Raw genomic sequence first — 17,696 nt, 5'->3', positions numbered from 1 at the left:
CATGAACAATTAATTCCAGCCTCATTGTGTCACAGTACTCACAAGAATATCTTTCAGAAATTGTGTCTCCCTTTGTTATGGGCAGTCAAATCAGTAAATCTGGGATAGTTTTTGCTTGTTAATCAAAGGTGTTAAAGAGTTTTAGCCAAAGGTAGACCTGTGGATTTAGCTCACAAATCCTCCATGATCTAAGTAAGTGTTGGAACAGCTCGAGGGGATTAGTGCCCTCCTCTTGCTCCTATCATTGTGTCGTTCATTAAGCTAGCACTGGCGGTGAACACTTTTTATTAAAATATTTCAACAAATTAATTGTTTCACACATGCTTTAAAAAAAATTCTGTTGATTATTTGGAACGGGATCATTGACATTCTCTATTTGAGTGATCAAAATAACTTCAACCCAATTACAGCAGCCACTGCACTCTCGAGTGTGTTGTCACTTCATAATAGTTTCTTGTGAAACTACAGCTCGAGATCAGGGCGCTCAAATTCAATGATTCTCTGATATTTAATATCTCTGAACATTCGCAATTTGTTCAAATGCATCTTTTCTCTGAAGAACGTGTTTCATCGAACAGAACTTGTCTCAATGAAACAACAAACTTTAAATGCGAGAAAACCAAAACAAAAGACAGAAATTTCTGAAGAAACACAGAATGTCTAGCAGCTCCTGTGGAGAGAAGGCAAGGTTAACCTTTCCCACCCAGAGAACACCCCCCCGCCACCACTTTGCCAAATTGCTTTCATGTTTTTGACACAAGAGCTCAACCTGTTAAGATAAACAGTGATTTACGTTGGCTTGACTCCTGTTGGAAAAAGAATTCTTACCAGAGGTACTGGATGGTCTGAGATAGCAATTGAAGATCAACTGAAAAACTATGTCCATCTGCTGCAAGTGTTGGATTCAGCGGAACCCCCACCGTACTGAATAATCAAATTCAGCGACAGTACTGGTTTAATATAAAGTAAAACAGCCTAGGCATAATCTCATCAAATATGCTTCGAAAATGATTCATTCTGGTTTAGTTATAAACGATATTGTTAGAACAGCAAGTCAAAAGCTGGGATTTCTTTGAGCACTTACTCCATTAACCCCATCTAGTGATGACCAAAAGCTTGTGAACAAATATTGATCTGGAAAAAGCTGCAAAACACCAAATTTCTGTTTAATATCTAAGAGACACAAGTCAGGACAGCAATTGAATAGATTTCACTGGCCTCTGTGACTGGAATTCCAACAAACACCCAAACATCTCAATCTACTTTCTTGCACTGAAGTAACCTGATAAGAGATTGTGTTACATACCTCTCTAACAGGTTGTAAGTGAACACAGGCCACATGGCACAGAATCAGGGACCTTACGACAACATCACAACAGACCTGAACACAATGAGCTCGACACTATCACGGAGAACACAGCCCACCTGTTTTGACAGTACATAAACCATGTTAGTCATTAACACTTTCCAACAACCAGGGATTGTTCCAGAATGTTTGTACAATGAAAGTATCATTTCAACATTTATCCAAGAATTCTTTGACAGCAGCTCTGAATTGCTGAAACTCTATGGGAACGACAGAGGAAGATGCAAAAAATTTCTGATTCTACATTGTGCCACGAAACATGTTCCTGCATAACTGAGGCACAAAGAAAATATGCAGCATATTTCCTTCTGCCTCGCTCAATTAAATATCTTTTGTTGCCAACAACCAATTTCAAAACTCTTGCTATCTGCCTTTTGTTCCTGAAACGTTCGTTCTGAATGGAACAACTTAGTCAGGGCTCTCAATTCTGAGGCACCTAATCGAATATTGTATTTCTGTCTGATAAAAGTGGTTTTGAAGCGCGAGACGAAATTGAACTATCTGAGATTCAGGCATCCGAACTGGACAATTTACAAATGGTCATTTCCGTTAACAAGTTAGTCAGAGATAGCACTGAAACAAACTATACAACAGACTTAATCCTAGAGACGAATCATTGCTCAACTCCTCATGTCAAATATATTCACTATAATTGAACAATCATCAGAAGAACTAACCAGTGGATTAATGTGAACGAGAATGTGTTCACAATGAACATAAATAACCACTGAGTTAATAAATTAATAAGTCATTGTATTTAACAAAATTATTGAGGTGGGAAATATCGCCAATTAAAGCACAGATCCAGAGGAAATGGATTATTCTCTAAATTATGTTTTCATATTCTTAAAACGTTCCTTGAACTGTAGAGATTTTGCATGCACTGCATAAAGTCAATACTGCATTCCAGTGTGGAAAGCATTTCAGTTGAAGGAATTAGGGCAAGGTCATTTTCTTGTTAACTGCTTTTAATGAACTAAAATGTTTAAAAAGGTATGAATTGAAAACATCCTTCTGTCTGGAGTTGCCCGGTTTAACAAATGTCTAAGTAAATATGGGCACTGCTGCCTCACAGATCCATGTACCCAGGCTCGGTTCTAGCCTCGGGTGACTGCCTATATGGAGTTTACACAATCTCCCCTGTATCTGTGTGGATTTCCTCCCACAATCCAAAGATGTGCATGTCAGGTGAACTGGTCAAGCTATATTGTCCATAGTGTTAGGTGCATTAGTCAGGGGTAAATATAGAGTAGAAGAATGGGTGTGGGTGGGTTACTCTTCAGAGGGTTGGTGTGGACTTGTTGGGCCAAATGCATACTGCAGGAAATCTAATCTAAATGATTGTCATACTTAAACTAATGTGAGCAGATTCCTTCTGATCGCTACATTGCAATAAATTAGTCAAGTATAAAAATTAAAATAAATATTACTCTATTTTCAGTGTCTGAATAAACAATGTGCTCTGTTATCGTCTCGGTCACATCTTCTGCAAATTTGTGAACTCTGCGTACGTCTGAACACATCGATGTAAAATGAATTCTCTGCATTTCCAGCAAGTACTCCCATGGTTTAAAGAGTAGAGTTCCTACAGTATGGAAACAGGCCATTTGGCCCAAAAATTCCACAATTCCACACTGAACATCTGAACAGTAAGTAGCCCACACAGACCCATTCCTCCTAATTTATATTTACCCCTGACTAATGCGCCCTAAACTATACATCCCTGGGCACTATGTGCAATTTAGCACAGCCAATCACCTGACCTGCACATCTTTTGGACTGTGGTAGGAAACCAGAACGCCCAAAGGAAACCCACGCAGACACAGGGAGAATGTGCAAACTCCACACAGGCAGTCACTCGAGGACGGAATCGAATTTGGGACCCTGGCGCTGTGAGGCAGCAATGCTAACCACTGAGCCATCATGCTGCCCTGCGAGGTCATGATTAGATTATTTTAATTAGATTATTTTAATTAATTTGAAAGTTGGCCTTGGTCACATAATTCACTATAGCAGTTGTTTCCGAAAAAATTATTCTTAGTTGATATTTTGTTGTAAAATGTAACTATTTATTTAAAATGCACAGATTGGGAACCCCTAAAGCACTGTGCAGATTAAATAATTCAGTTAATGGTTCATTTTGATCCTGCAAATCTAGTTTAATCGGGGACATAACAATGAATTAACTCAAGTTACGTGTGAAACAGATCAAAGCAGTGAAACGGATCTGTTCTTCATAGAATTGAGCAGAATTTCCAAATGGTCTTTGCCAATGGTCTTTTCCAGCCAGAAAAATATATATGTAGTGCACAGCGGAATTGAAAGGTATTTCTTGATCAATTATAACACAGTCATGGCACCTTTGCTCAAGAGCAAGAACTATTAGAACATTAGACTTTTGAAATTCTATTTATATTTCTCTATGACTTGTAAACTGTTTAAAGACAGACCTTGTGATTGACCTAAATAGTGGAGTTCTGAATTTGGATTGTAAAGCATGGATTAGATTAATACTTAATTATTTATTTTAAGTAAAAATGGCGCCCCAAAGTATCTGTTTTCCTTCGTTTCTAAAATCTTTGCAATTTGCCTTTCACTTAATAATAGGCTTTATGAAATTTCAATTCGCATGCTGATTGCATTGAATGAGGAACCTGGAGCGGTTCACTGTCACCAACCGTGTTAACATTGAAAAAACAATGTAGAAACCAGAAACGGTTTCCTAAATGTAACACGTTTAATGTTACCCAAGAACAGTCCCTCCTCAACAGATCAACGATCACCAGATCACGACACGGTGTGTTTGCAGCAGAACTAGCTCTGCAAACATTTTCAACAGAACCAAGAACATGATGTAACCTCACAAAAAAAACAAATTGAAGTCTAACAAAGCTGCTCAGAATGAAGCAAGCTAATGATTAAATTGAATAGAAATAACAAGTCATAACAGCAACCTTGTTTGTGAGGGGACTTAACACTTAAAGCTGTAACGTTTCTGGCAACAGTTTAACTTATTTCCAACCTGCACACCCTTCTTGATCATGACAATCCTGTGCAGCACACAGTAGAAAGTTGAAGGCATATATTGATTAATCACTTCATGGTCAAAACAAAATTACTGAATGGACAAATATTACCACATTATAATTTTAAGTTAGTTTCAATTACATAATCTGATCAATTCTGCAGTTTCAGATTTTAGTCCTAAATTTTATTTTGTATAAGGCTACTCAAAACAAAATTCAGTTAGTTTAAAATTAGAACTGAGTTCTTTTTTTTAAAAAAGTCAATGCATTAAAAACTTTTTTTTTCATTTCTCATACTTCTGGGTTTCTGCCTTAAGTTGGTTTTCAGACCGTTACAAATGGATGTAATGTTTTCAATCAAGCAGAGAACAATGTGTCATATAAGTTTAACAAATGCAGAAATGATTCATGAAAAACAAAATAACTTCACAAATATTGGTAATGAACAGTAATCCAGAGAGTCAATCTCCTCACCAGACAGAAAACACCAATTACAGAAAGCATGAAAACGCAGATCAATTTCACAAACTGAATAAGAATTCAATCAACTTAATTCAACAGAATCAAGGAAAATAAAATCAGAATCCAATCAACTCAAAACAACAGATTTGAATGAAACATAATCAGAATCCAACCAATTCAATTCAACAGAATCAAATAAAACAATTTCAAAAACCAATCAACACAATTCAAAAAAACCAAGTAAATACAAAGTCGGAATCTAATCAACACAGTTCAAACGAATCAACTAAAACAAAGCCAAAATCCAAAAACCTGCTGCGCTTTTCCAGCAACACATTTTCAGCTCTGATCTCCAGCAGCTGCAGTCCTCACTTTCTCATCAAAATCCAATCAACTCAATTCAACAGAATCAAGTAAAACAAACTCAGAATCTAATCAACAGAATGAAATATAGCACCGCAAGAAAATTCTATGACAGTTTCTAAGCTGCTTGTCACCAACTAATTAACAAAATAAATGAGAAAATATAATCATGGTAAGAACATATATTCAAGAAATGAATAATGATATTTTAGCATATATTAATCATGTTTGGTAATATCTCGAACATCTTTGAATTCTTGCGTTTGTTGTTGATAATAAAACTCACAGTCAGGGTGTCACTGACATTAAACATTATTTATAGCTGACTGATTAAGAGGCATTAGGTGTTTCAAGTAACCCAGCCACACAGAATGCCCATCTGATCAAAGTAAAAGAGATACACTGAGCAACTGACTCCATCATCACAATTTTAACTATTTGCTGAGCCTTAACTGAAGTCTATAATCAGTGTGCAGAAAAATCAATCCGAACCAAACCAAACTCAGCACAGAATCTGAGTTTCATTTAATTCAGAAATTAGTCACATGAATAGAAAGTTTTTTTTTAAAGTCACTAAGAAAGTTCAAATTTCTTACCTGAAGTCACTGTCACCATGGTCCCTTGGCCCCAGTAATCTAGATAGTCACAGTGTTACATTCTCGGGACTGGGTCACACAATAACCAGCTCTGCATAAAACAAATCAAAAATCTATCATCATTTTAAATTTTCAGAACCACAGGCAACAAAAAATCACGATAAATCGTCATCACATAATTGCGCTAGTGAATTCTGATCATTCTTGATAAACTTTAATACTGTTTTATCCTTCACAGAGTAACACATGAGCTGATTCTCAAAATCCCCAACTGGTGTATCAATAATTACCCAACACTTTTACAAATTAAATAGTGATACTGGCATTAAACCCCACAGAACTAATACTACACTGCAAGTTAAGGCGGTTTGTAGAAGTAATCACTGACTAGTTTCAAACAATGGAGGCTGAATAGGGTTTTGTATTGATCATAATTGCAGTGTCACTCCAGCTATATCACTATGAGACACGTTGTGTCAAATACTATGACAGACTGTAAACTGTAAAATGCAGATAATTTCTTCACTTCCTACAAAGCGGTGATTCTGACTCCTCTAAAAATGATTTGGTGCATTATTTCAGGTTTTACTATTCATTGTATTTTGAAAGCTTGGAACACTTTTCCAGGTTTAGTCTGCATTTAACTTGACAATCAACACGAAGAAGGTAGGAAAAATATATATATATTTGTATAAATTAGCACTACTGGACTGCGTTTAAATTGCATCTCACATTATTTCTCGCTCCTGCCATGGTAGAAATCACCAATTTGAGATAAACACTTGTCAGTGGTTATTGTATGAGGATGTCACTGTGCACAACGCTGTGACCCACTACAGTATCACAATGATGGAGACCAGTACACTCATTCTCTGTTCTTTACTCTCGGTCTCAATTTTCATTTGAAAGAGCCATTCAGTACTGATCATGTTTAGAATGAATGCCATAGTTGAAATAACAATTAGAAGTGTTTTTTCTGAGCTGTCAGATATATTAAAATTAACATTTTGTCCGAGCATTTAATTGATGGAAGTGTTAGCAGTACATATGACATGCCTAAAACATTGTCCCATTGTGTCACCAGGTTGCTAGTTTAAATGGTACATTTCCTCTTTGATAGTTTTGTAAGAGGCAGCCTGAGGTCTGCTTCAGATCGCCGTTGGTATAATTGCATTTAAAACTCGTACTGACCGTCAGTTTATGATGGAATTGATAAAATGTTCCCTCGAGCTGTTTGTGAACGGGTCCAGACCTGGTTCCTCTCGCTGTGATCTCTTGCACAGTAATAGATGGCGGTGTCTTCGATCTTCAGGTTCCCCATGTCCAACGTGAAAATGTTGTTTGAAGTGTCTTTGAACCCAATAAATCGATTCCTAATCGCTGGTGCATAGTTACTGTTGGATGAACTATAGTAGTTAAGCAGCCACTCCAGATCCTGTCCGTGAACCTGTCGGACCCAGTACATGTCGTTGCTACTAAGATCGAAGCCGCGGGTTTTAAAGGTCAGTTTCAGGCTGCCTACGGGACGGCCAGTCTCTGCCTCTGGCTGAGTCAAACAATCTCCGACTGGACACCTTTAAAAAATAAAACAAATAAACCATGAGCATTAATGCAGATTAAATAATGGCTGAGTCTTTTACATTCCTGCGGTAGACTAACAATTGAGACATTGACAAAGACAGACTTGAAGAAAAAACACTCACATGATAAGAAAGTCAGTAATAAACTGAGAAAAATTGTCGACACAATCATTCTGATAACTTGTGGGAAGCGGTTCTGTCAAGATCTTTCTAAACAGAGCCGACCCAGGAGTGTTGAATTACGGTCTAGTGCCCAGGATTATATGGCCATCGGAAAGGGCAGGAAAGGGCTTCCGCCCGTTGGTTTCCTGCTGGAGGCTCAGACTGGATCCAGGTATCAGCTTGCACAGCCCGAACACATGGGATCATGTATTTACGAGGTTACGCTTAAACATGGACATATACACATATTGGGATATTGGTTTTGCTGAATAGCTTCTTTGGGAGTGTTTCTATTTTAATGGTGGAAGTAAAATTGAGTAGCTGTTTCACATGATAGTTGCAAGTTTTTTTTTAAATAACAAATTCATTCGGATGTTAGCTCCCTTTCTTTCAACATTCATTCACAAGCAGATAAAACTAAAATCAAAGTTCAAACATATTTTTAGCTAGTAAAACAATTGAGCTTGTTTTCTCAGGACACTGCCTGTCTCTGTCCCACTACAAAATAACATGTAATTCATACTAAATATTTCAAAATTCAATTTAGACAACTGAACACAGAGCATGTCCAAAGTGATTATATTTAGAATATTCAATTAGAAGTTAACTCCCTTTAATTCTACATTCCACCACAAGCAGATAAAGCTAAAAAGAACTTCAATAATATTATTAACCAACAAAATTAGTGACTTTATTTTTGCTGTCACTCAAAGTCTCTCTCAATTTACAAAATAACATACCATTTCTAATCTGCGTTTCTAAATTCAATTTAGGCATCCTAATATGGAGCATGTCTAAAGTGCTTGTGTTCAGAATGTGAGTGTGTGTCACTAAACAGTTTGGACCCCGAGATTAGAAGCACCTCCTTACATTGCAGAATGTCTCTCCCTGCTTTTTTTTCTCAAATTACTCCGACCCTAAAATGCATAGTAAAGGAAAGCTGTGTGCCTGAGAAACAAAAAGTGAGTTGGCAGTGATACATAACACCTAGGGAAACTTTTGAAAGAGCATCTAATGAACTAGAACAGCACAGTCCATACGTTTTTTTTAAAAGAAATCCTCAACGTCTAAACCATTGCATGTAACAGTCTGGGTATATCAGGAATATTTAGTTAAATTAGAGAGTATTACAATAATCATTACCACGAATGTAGGTTATAAACAGTACATGTCTCTGCTCACTGATAGCTCTGACAGGGGCAGTTAACTCATAAAAATCAGCAAAAATTCGCTGTTACACGACACCAGTGTTAACCACTCAGTTTTATTGAGATGCCTGAATCAGAGAATGGTGCAACAAGTGATGTGAGTTTGAATCAATTCAAGTTTGTTAATTTACTTTGAGATGATAACAAATGTTACTGCAATGTTGGATTTTGCATCCATTAACTTCATATTCAGGAGCTCTAAAGATATTCAATAAACAGGCTGAACTAACCAGAACGTCATTGCATTCAATGTCCTGTTTTCTGACAGTCATACAGTGAATGCTGTATTTAGTGACTTTCATTTTTAAAGAAGAAATGTCAAGTGAAATGTGCCCATTGTGAGTAAATGGAAAATATAATTTGTTTTGTAGGATTTTACTTCAGTTGATTCATTGTCCCTTTAATCGGCCAGATACAATAGTTGGCAGCAATTAAACTGACTGCAGAAAAGGTCCTTGAGTTCCCAGTTTCATTTACTGGAAGCAGGTGGAGTTTCTGCAGTGGATCAAAGATATTTTGTCTCACGGTTGACCAGTTGGTGGAAAACCAACTGCAAACCATAACTACCGCCTCCACAGAAACAAATCGACTCAGCAACATTGCTGGAGAAAAGTTTATTTTTCAGTTGTGTAACTTGGAGAACTAGTCACTCCTCTCATTGAAGGAAATATTCGCAGAGTCTCAGACACAACTTAAACATCAACAGTTCATTCAAGGATCACTACAGCACTGTTTAATATTGAGAAAAATTGATAAATAGTCATAGAGCCATGATACAGCATGGTTACAGACGCTTCGGTCCAACCAGTCCATGCCAGTCCTAATCCCAAACTAATCTAATCCCACCTGTGTGTACTTGGCCCATATCCTTCCAAACATTTGATATTCATTTACTAATCCAAATGTCTTCTAAAGGTTTTAAGTATCCACCACCAGATCATCTCACACACAAACCATTCTCTGTGTAAAATGTTGTCTCTGATATTTAAAAAAAATTCTCCTCTCATTGTAAAAACATGTTCCCTCTTGTTGAAATCCCCCACCATAGGGAAAATACGCCAATGTCTTAGTCAAAAATTGAAAACAATCCCAGCTCCAAACATTTACAAAATATCACTATGGATCTTCCTCGAGTTCAAAAAAGATTGTCCCCTTTGATCAATGATTTGTAAAATTTACTCGTGTATCTACGGTTTTCAAACAACTTCTTAAGTGCAAAGGGTTCACATCAATCGAATTAAAGTAACATTTCGTGCGCTACCCCACACACACAAAAAAAACAAGTTTGTGAACATTAATTGCTCTTAGGAAGTCTACGATGGATTCTTTTATCAAACAAAATCATTTCCAATGTTGTGAGGGCTCGTCTATCTTCTGTGCAATGGTCTGAATTTTCAGTTGTGTCTGACTGCAGATGAAACTGGCTGATCTGGGTAAAAGTATAGTTTGTGCCTTTCACATTGTTAATGTATATTGCTGACTTTAGTTGAATAAAGTGATGTTGTCCCAGGCATCGTCTGGCACCATTAATTAGACCATTAATTTCCACATCACTAGCCGTCGAGTCAGGTGGAGTTTATTGATATGTGATATTTTTTAAACGAAACCTTCGTACATTTCCAGTATGAATCATGTCAATTAGAGCCATTCAGCTTTCCACTCATGGCTTTATAAACTTATATGAGGTCACCCGCCAAACTCTCACCCTCCAGTGAAAAAAGTTCCAGTCTATCTGGATTTCCAACGGTGACTCTGTTCCCTCACATTCTGCTGTTTAAGATCCGCCTGCCATCCCAGGTCCACAGATAGTGTCCCTTGATACTAGTTCAAAGAAATGAAAGGAACTTGTCCCACCATATTGTTCAATTTTAGTTGGCTTCAAACACCATAAAAATTAAATTTTCATCTCATTGCTGATTCATGGGAAAATGCCGTGTACACAGTATCTGCTGAAATACCTGCAGTACCACCCTGTGAATCTGGTTCGCAGGTTCATCTGTTGCTCACAAGCACAACCAGACATCAGGGAATAGTGAACATCGCTCACCCCCAACCCTCCACCCTTCCCTTCTGTACTTCCCACTTTGTGAAATCTGTGTTGTCAATAATCAGTTAAAAGAAAGGTTTTTTTAAACTTTCTTAATTCATGTTGCTGATCTTGGCTGAGTAAAGGTATGTTGCTGTCAGCATTTCTTGGGAACATGTCTGCATTTTTTTCATGTCAGTTTACAATGATATTAAAACAAGAATAGTCAAAATGTCCTGAGAAACAACTTTAGAAATGGGCCTATTAGCTCCTCAGGGCTGTATGAACAGTTTGAATATTGATACAGTTCTACCCCTACTTTTTCCCCATAAGCCAGGACTTACAGCATTGGAGATCATATCTATGCTGATAATGGATTAGACCCTACACAATGTTCCAATGTTTACAGTGCTATCACCTGCAGGGTTATGGACAACATGCTTTCAGGTGGGTGTTGGCTGGAAGGCTCGGTCTTCACGTGATATAGGTGCGATGGGCGAATTGATCTCTCTCTGTCGTAAACACGTTCTACTACTCGAAATTCATCTTTCCTACTTTGTCTCGTTCAGAGGCTATAATTCACATGTTTCATACCGGAAATATCCCAAGCATTTTTTTCAATGAGATTAATACACTCCACCTGATAGTCTGGCTAGTGATGTGGAAATTAATGGTCTAATTAATGGTGCCAGACGATGCCTGGGACAGCATCACTTTATTCAACTAAAGTCAGCAATATACATTAACAATGTAAATGGCATAAACCGTACTTTTACCCAGATCAGCCAGTTTCATCTGCAGTCAGACACAAAATTCAGACCATTGCACAGAAGATAGACGAGCCCTCACAACATTGGAAATGATTTTGTTTGATAAAACAGTCCATCATCGACTTGCTTAGAGCAACTCGTGAATATTGCTTAATTTCTTTTTGTGTGGGGTAATACATGAAATGTTACTGTATTCCGATGGATGGGAACCATTTGCACTTCACGTTATTTGAAAACGTCCTTCATAACAGATATGGGAGTAAATTTTAGAAATCATTGATCAAAGGGACATTTTTTTTGGATTCCAGGAAGATCCATAGTGATATTTTGTAAATGTTTGGAGCTGTGAATGTTTTAAAATTTTAACTAAGACATTGGCATACAGTGCACACTTCACAATTTGCTGTAACATGAAACTCCCAACCACTGTGAACCTGGAAGGCGATGGTTCAGAATTTAACAAGGACCTCGCAAGGTTCGTGGAATGGATCAACGAATGATTCATGAAATTTAACAAAGGCATTTCTGAAATGATTAATTTAGCTAGGAAGAATGTAGAGACACAAATTCACATCTCTGTTTGCATTTCAATATACTATAAATTACTTTTCTATGACATCCTGAAATACTTGTGTCTTTGTTCATATTTAATACACTCTATCTTGTTCCGGTGTTAAGATAGTTTCTTTATTTATTTCACTCAAGACTGTATGCTGTATGTTTGCCTCAGTATTGACAAAACTCGGTTTGGTGCAGCTTATATCACTTGAGCTGCTTTTTCAGGAAGTGAACCTCTCCACCTGTTATGCCAAAATAATCTGTTCCTGCTTAGATCAAAATAAATCCTGTTAATATCATCCCAAATTCAGGCTCAGTTATTTTGTATTTATTCATTGGAAATGAACAGAATATGACCGGCCTGTTCTTGGTGGAGTGGGAGAGGGAGTTAAAGTGTTCAGCCACGGGGCCATGGGGTTGGTTGGCATGGGTGTCCCAGAGATGTTCTCTGAAATGATCCGCAAGTTAGTGTCCTGTCTTCCTGATGTAGAGGAGACCACATCAGGTGGAACAGACACAGTGGATGACATTTGTGGAAGTATAGATAAATTTCTCTGGGATGTGGAAGGATCATTTGGGGCCTTGTCGGAGGTGAGGGGGGAGTTGTGGGCGCAGCTTTTGCACTTCCTGTGGTCGTAAGAGAAGGTGACAGGGTGGGGAGTGGGCTGGTGGAGGGGCATAGACTTGACGAGGGAGTCACGGAGGGAATGGTGTCTCCAGAATGCAGATAGGGGTAGGGAGGGAAATATACCCTAGTGATGGGGTCTGTTTACAGGTGGAGGAAGCAGTGGAGGATGATATTATGTATGCAAGGTTGGTGCGTTGGAGGTTGAGGACCAGGAGGTCTCCCTGTTGCGATTAAAGGAATGGGGTTCAAGGGCATTGTCGATCACGTGGGAGGGAAAATTGTAGTCTTTGAAAAAGGATGTTATCTGGGATGTTTTCTGGTGGAACTTGTCCTCCTGGGAGTAGGTGTGCTGGAGGTAGATGAATTCACAATAAGGGATGGCATTTTTACAGGAGGTCGGGTGGGAGAAGTGTAGTCCAGGTAGCTGTGGGAATCAGTGGCTTGTAGTAAATGTTTAGTCGGTCACTGGAGATAGAGGTGGAGAGGTCTAGGAAAGGGAGGGAGGTGTCCGAGATGGTCCCTCTGACGTTTTGGTCAGGGTGGAAGGTCTTATTAAAGCTGATGAACGGTTCAACCTCCTAGTGGTAGCATGAGGTGGCGTTGATACAGTCATCAATGTAGCGGTGTTAAAGGTGGGCAATGATACCAGTGTAGCTGTGAAAGATTGACTGTTCCACATATCTGACGAAGAGGCAGGCATAGCTGGGGTCCATACAGGTGTCCATGGCTACCCCTTTGGTTTGGAGGAAGTGGGAGGACTGAAAGGAAATGTAGTTGAGGTTGAGCATATACTGCTTGGTTTGGCGTGACAGGAAGAAATGGAGGGCTTCGAGGCCTCCATCATGGTGTTTGGATGTGTACAGGGCCTGGACATTCTGTTCATTCTGGGGCTTTTCAATAGCTTGCAGTTGTTAAGGAACTGCAAGTGCAATGGCTGGGAACTCGGAGAAACCAATGTTTAAGTCTTCTGCTTGAAGCAAATTTTGACCAGAACATTTAAACACCACAAAGCTCACTGTAGGAAATGCCAGTGCTGCAACTTTTAATACTATTTGAAACTTTGTTATAAATAGGGATTTTAGTCATAGTTTCTGAAAAAAATCAAGGAAATACTTAACTGTTAGAACAAGCTCTTTCAAAGAGAGAGGAATTGCAAAGTTTGAAACCATACAATGCTGTGCTTTATTTGAATTCAATGTCGGTCAGAGTTAGATACAGCCAAGGTGATGTCTCCATATATTGATTCTGTTAATCTGACACACCAACATATCTGTCTGTACAAAACTGTATTATTTGTTTAGTTGATCAAAATTTAGGAAATAGATCAAACAGAATGTATTCCGCTGGGAAGGTGATGGATACAGAAGACAGAATCAAAAACTGGGAACATTAAATCTGAAAAGAGAGTAACAAGTAGTACATGATCAAAGACATGAAAAGTGCATGTCGATGTGCTCCAGACGTTAGTGAATCGAATGAGCTTGTTAGATGGTCGAGAGACTCGTCCAATGGTGTCCTGGAATCAGACCATGAAACAGAGATCGAAAGGTCGGTTTGCAAATGTCACTTCAATATGATCGCTTCACACTCTGTGTCCTGATATAGGCCACATTGGCAGATGTTTCTGCCAGATTGCATACCCTGGGTTTATTTTCTGATCAGAAGTGAGATGTGTGGCTTGCTGCTGGCACATAGAAACAGAAAGTTGTGTGCCAGCTGAGAATGATACACCAGGCACTACTTTCCGTATTATCAGCACAAACAGTCTTCCTACCTCTGAGGGTGAATATACACTGAGAGTGTCAAGAACAAACGGACAAATGGCTGTAGGTCACAACATTGTACTCAATTCCATTCCCATTTTCCAGAATGAAACAGAAGAGACACAAGATTAGTTCAGCTAGAGTAAATTATCTGTCAGAGATAAGAAGAGTTATCATCGGGTGAAAGGAGCTAAATGACAATGTGTCGTTTCACTCATAAAGCTATGTTAAAAAGTAGAAAGCTTGGGGGATGTTAATAAGTAAATCTAAGAGACAGCATTCATTAAAAGTTGGAATTGTAAGGTTTAAGCAAGAAAAATCAGCATGGCTTTGGTGGAAGTGATATCATATCGGAAGTGGTTGATTCTGTTTTCCGGAGAGGAAATGAGATGTGACATCGGGTGTAAAAAGTGGATGTAATGCGTCTTGACTTCAATCAGGTCTTTGACCAGATCTTGCATCTTAAATATGGTAAGGGTTCATGGGATCTCGTGCAGTAAAGCAAATGTATCGAAGGTTTATTTGTTGGCAGAAGGTAATGGTTGAAGATAGTCATTGTGAAGACATCTTGTGTCCAGTGCCTCACTGGTGCTGGATCCTTTGCTGTTTGCAGCGTTTATGAACGATCTAGTCAAGAATATAGCAATTTTGATCAGTAAGTTCAAAGATGAGGTGAAAAACGTTTGGTTTTGCAATTAGTGAGGAGGAAAGCCAGTGTGACATCGATGACCTTGCCTGTTGGAGAGAAGAATTGAAAACAGAGCATTATATCCTAAAGTCTGTGAAGTAAAGTATTTTCGAGACAAACAATTTAAGCGAATATACGATGCATTGTTGGAATCTGCACAATACAAAGGATAAGCAATCTTCTGTTGTGAATATCCACATCATGGAGTGGGGGTTGGAGTTATAGTCTGGAGATATTGTGGCTAGACCATTAGTTCAGGAAACTAGGGTCTGATCCCACAGTGCTGCCACAACAAGTCGTGAATTAAAGTTGATAATTAAACAACTCATTGAAGGAATAAGCTCCACAGATATTCCCTTGCTCTGCTTTGGAGAGCACAAAACATCAGCACAAAGGTTAAGGCTGAAGCATTCACAGCAATCTTCAGCCAGAAGTGCCAATTGTCTGATCCATCTCGGCATCTTCCATAGATCACCAATATCACAGATACCTGTCAGCAGGGAATTCACTTCGTTCCACGTGATGTCAAGACACTGTTGGGTGAGGGACACTGGTTACTGCAAATGCTATGGAGGCTGACAAAATTCTGGCAATAATACTGATGACTTGTGCTAGCCAAGCACTCCCGCCCACTCCACCAACCCCATAACACACCACTCCTTCCCGCAAACCCATCCCAAAACTCCCCCTCCCCAACACCATCCAACACCGCCGCCTCCCTAACCCCGTCCAAAACCGCCCCCTCCCCAACCATGTATCACAACAACCCCTGTCCCAACCCAGTCCCACACCACACCCTTCCCCAACACCGCCGCCTCAAAAACCGTGTCCGACACCTCCCCCCAATCCGGTCCGACACCGCCCCCTCCCACAATGCCGTCCCACACCGCCCCCTCCCCGAACCATGTCCAACACCAACCCCTCCACTAACACTGTCCAACATTGCCGCTTCACCAACTCCATCCAACACCACCCAGTCCCCAACCCCGTCCAAAACCACACCCTCCCCAAACCCGTCCAACACCGCACCCTCCCATAGCCCCGTCCAAAACTGCCCCCTCCCCAATTCCGTCCACAACTGACCCTCCCCCATCCCCGTCCAACACTGCCCCCATCCCAACCCCGTCCAACACTGCCCCCACCCCAACCCCGTCCAACACTGCCCCATCCCCCATACCCGTCCAACACCGTCCCCACCCCAACTCCATCCAAAACCACCCCCTCCCCCAACCCCGTCCAACACTGCCCCCTCCCAAACACAGTTTAACACTGCCCCCTCCCCCAAACCCGGTCCAACACTGCCCCCTCCCCAACCCCATCAAACACCGCTCCTATCTCCAAAACCGTCCAACACCACACCCTCCCCAACCCCAGCCAACACCGCCCATTCCCCAACCCGTCCAACACCGCCCCTCCACCAACACCATCCAACACCGCACACTCTCCCAGCCCCATTCACACTGGCCCCCTCCCCATCCCTGTCCAACTCCGCCCCCTCCCCAACCCCTTCCAACACCGCTCACTCCCACAACCCGGACCAACACCGCTACCTCCCCCCTCCCCATCCAAAACCGCCCCCTCAAAAACCCTGTCTAACACTGACCCCTCCCCCAACCCCGTCCAACACAACCCCCTCCCCCAACCCTCTCCAACACCGCCCCCTCCCTCAACTACGTCCAATACCGCCCCCTCCACCAACCCCATCAAACACTGCCCCCATCCACAACACCGTCCAACATCGGCCCCTCCCCAACCCCGCCCAACAGCGCCCCCTCCCCCAACCCCGCTCAACACCGCCCCCTCCACCAACACCGCCCACTCCCCAAGCCCGGTTCACAACCGCTCCCTACCCAACACCATCGAACTCTGCCCACTCCACCAATACCATCCATCACCGCCCACTCCCGCAGCCCAGTTCAAAATCGCCCCCTCCCCAAAACGGTCTAACACCGGCCGCACCCCAACCCTGTCAAACACTGCTCCCTCACCCCGACCCTGTCCAACACCACCCCCACCCGAACACCGTCCAACACCGCCCACTCCACAACCCCATACCACACCACTCCTTCCTCCAAACCCCTCCCACACCTCCTCCTCCCCAACACCATCCAACACCGCGGCCTCCCTAACCCCGTCCGACACCGCCCCCACCCCAATCATGTATCACAACACCCCCTCCCCAACCCAGTTCCACCCTCTTCCAACTCTGCCCAACACCGCCACCTCAAAAACCCCGTCCGACACCTCCCCCAATCCCGTCAGACACCGTCCCCTCCCGCAATGCTGTCCCACACCGCCCCCTCCCCGAACCATGTCCAACACCAACCTCTCCACTAACACCGTCCAACATCGCTGCTTCACCGACACAGTCCAACACCAACCCTCCAAACCCGTCCAAAACCACCCCCTCCCAAAAACCCGTCTAACACTGCACCCTCCCACAGCCCTGTCCAACACTGCCCCCTCCCCAACCCCGTCCAAAACTGCCTCTCCCCATCCC

Source organism: Chiloscyllium punctatum, chromosome 28, assembly GCF_047496795.1.
Source record: "Chiloscyllium punctatum isolate Juve2018m chromosome 28, sChiPun1.3, whole genome shotgun sequence".
Lineage (NCBI taxonomy): Eukaryota > Metazoa > Chordata > Chondrichthyes > Orectolobiformes > Hemiscylliidae > Chiloscyllium > Chiloscyllium punctatum.
This window is presented reverse-complemented; position numbering follows the sequence as displayed.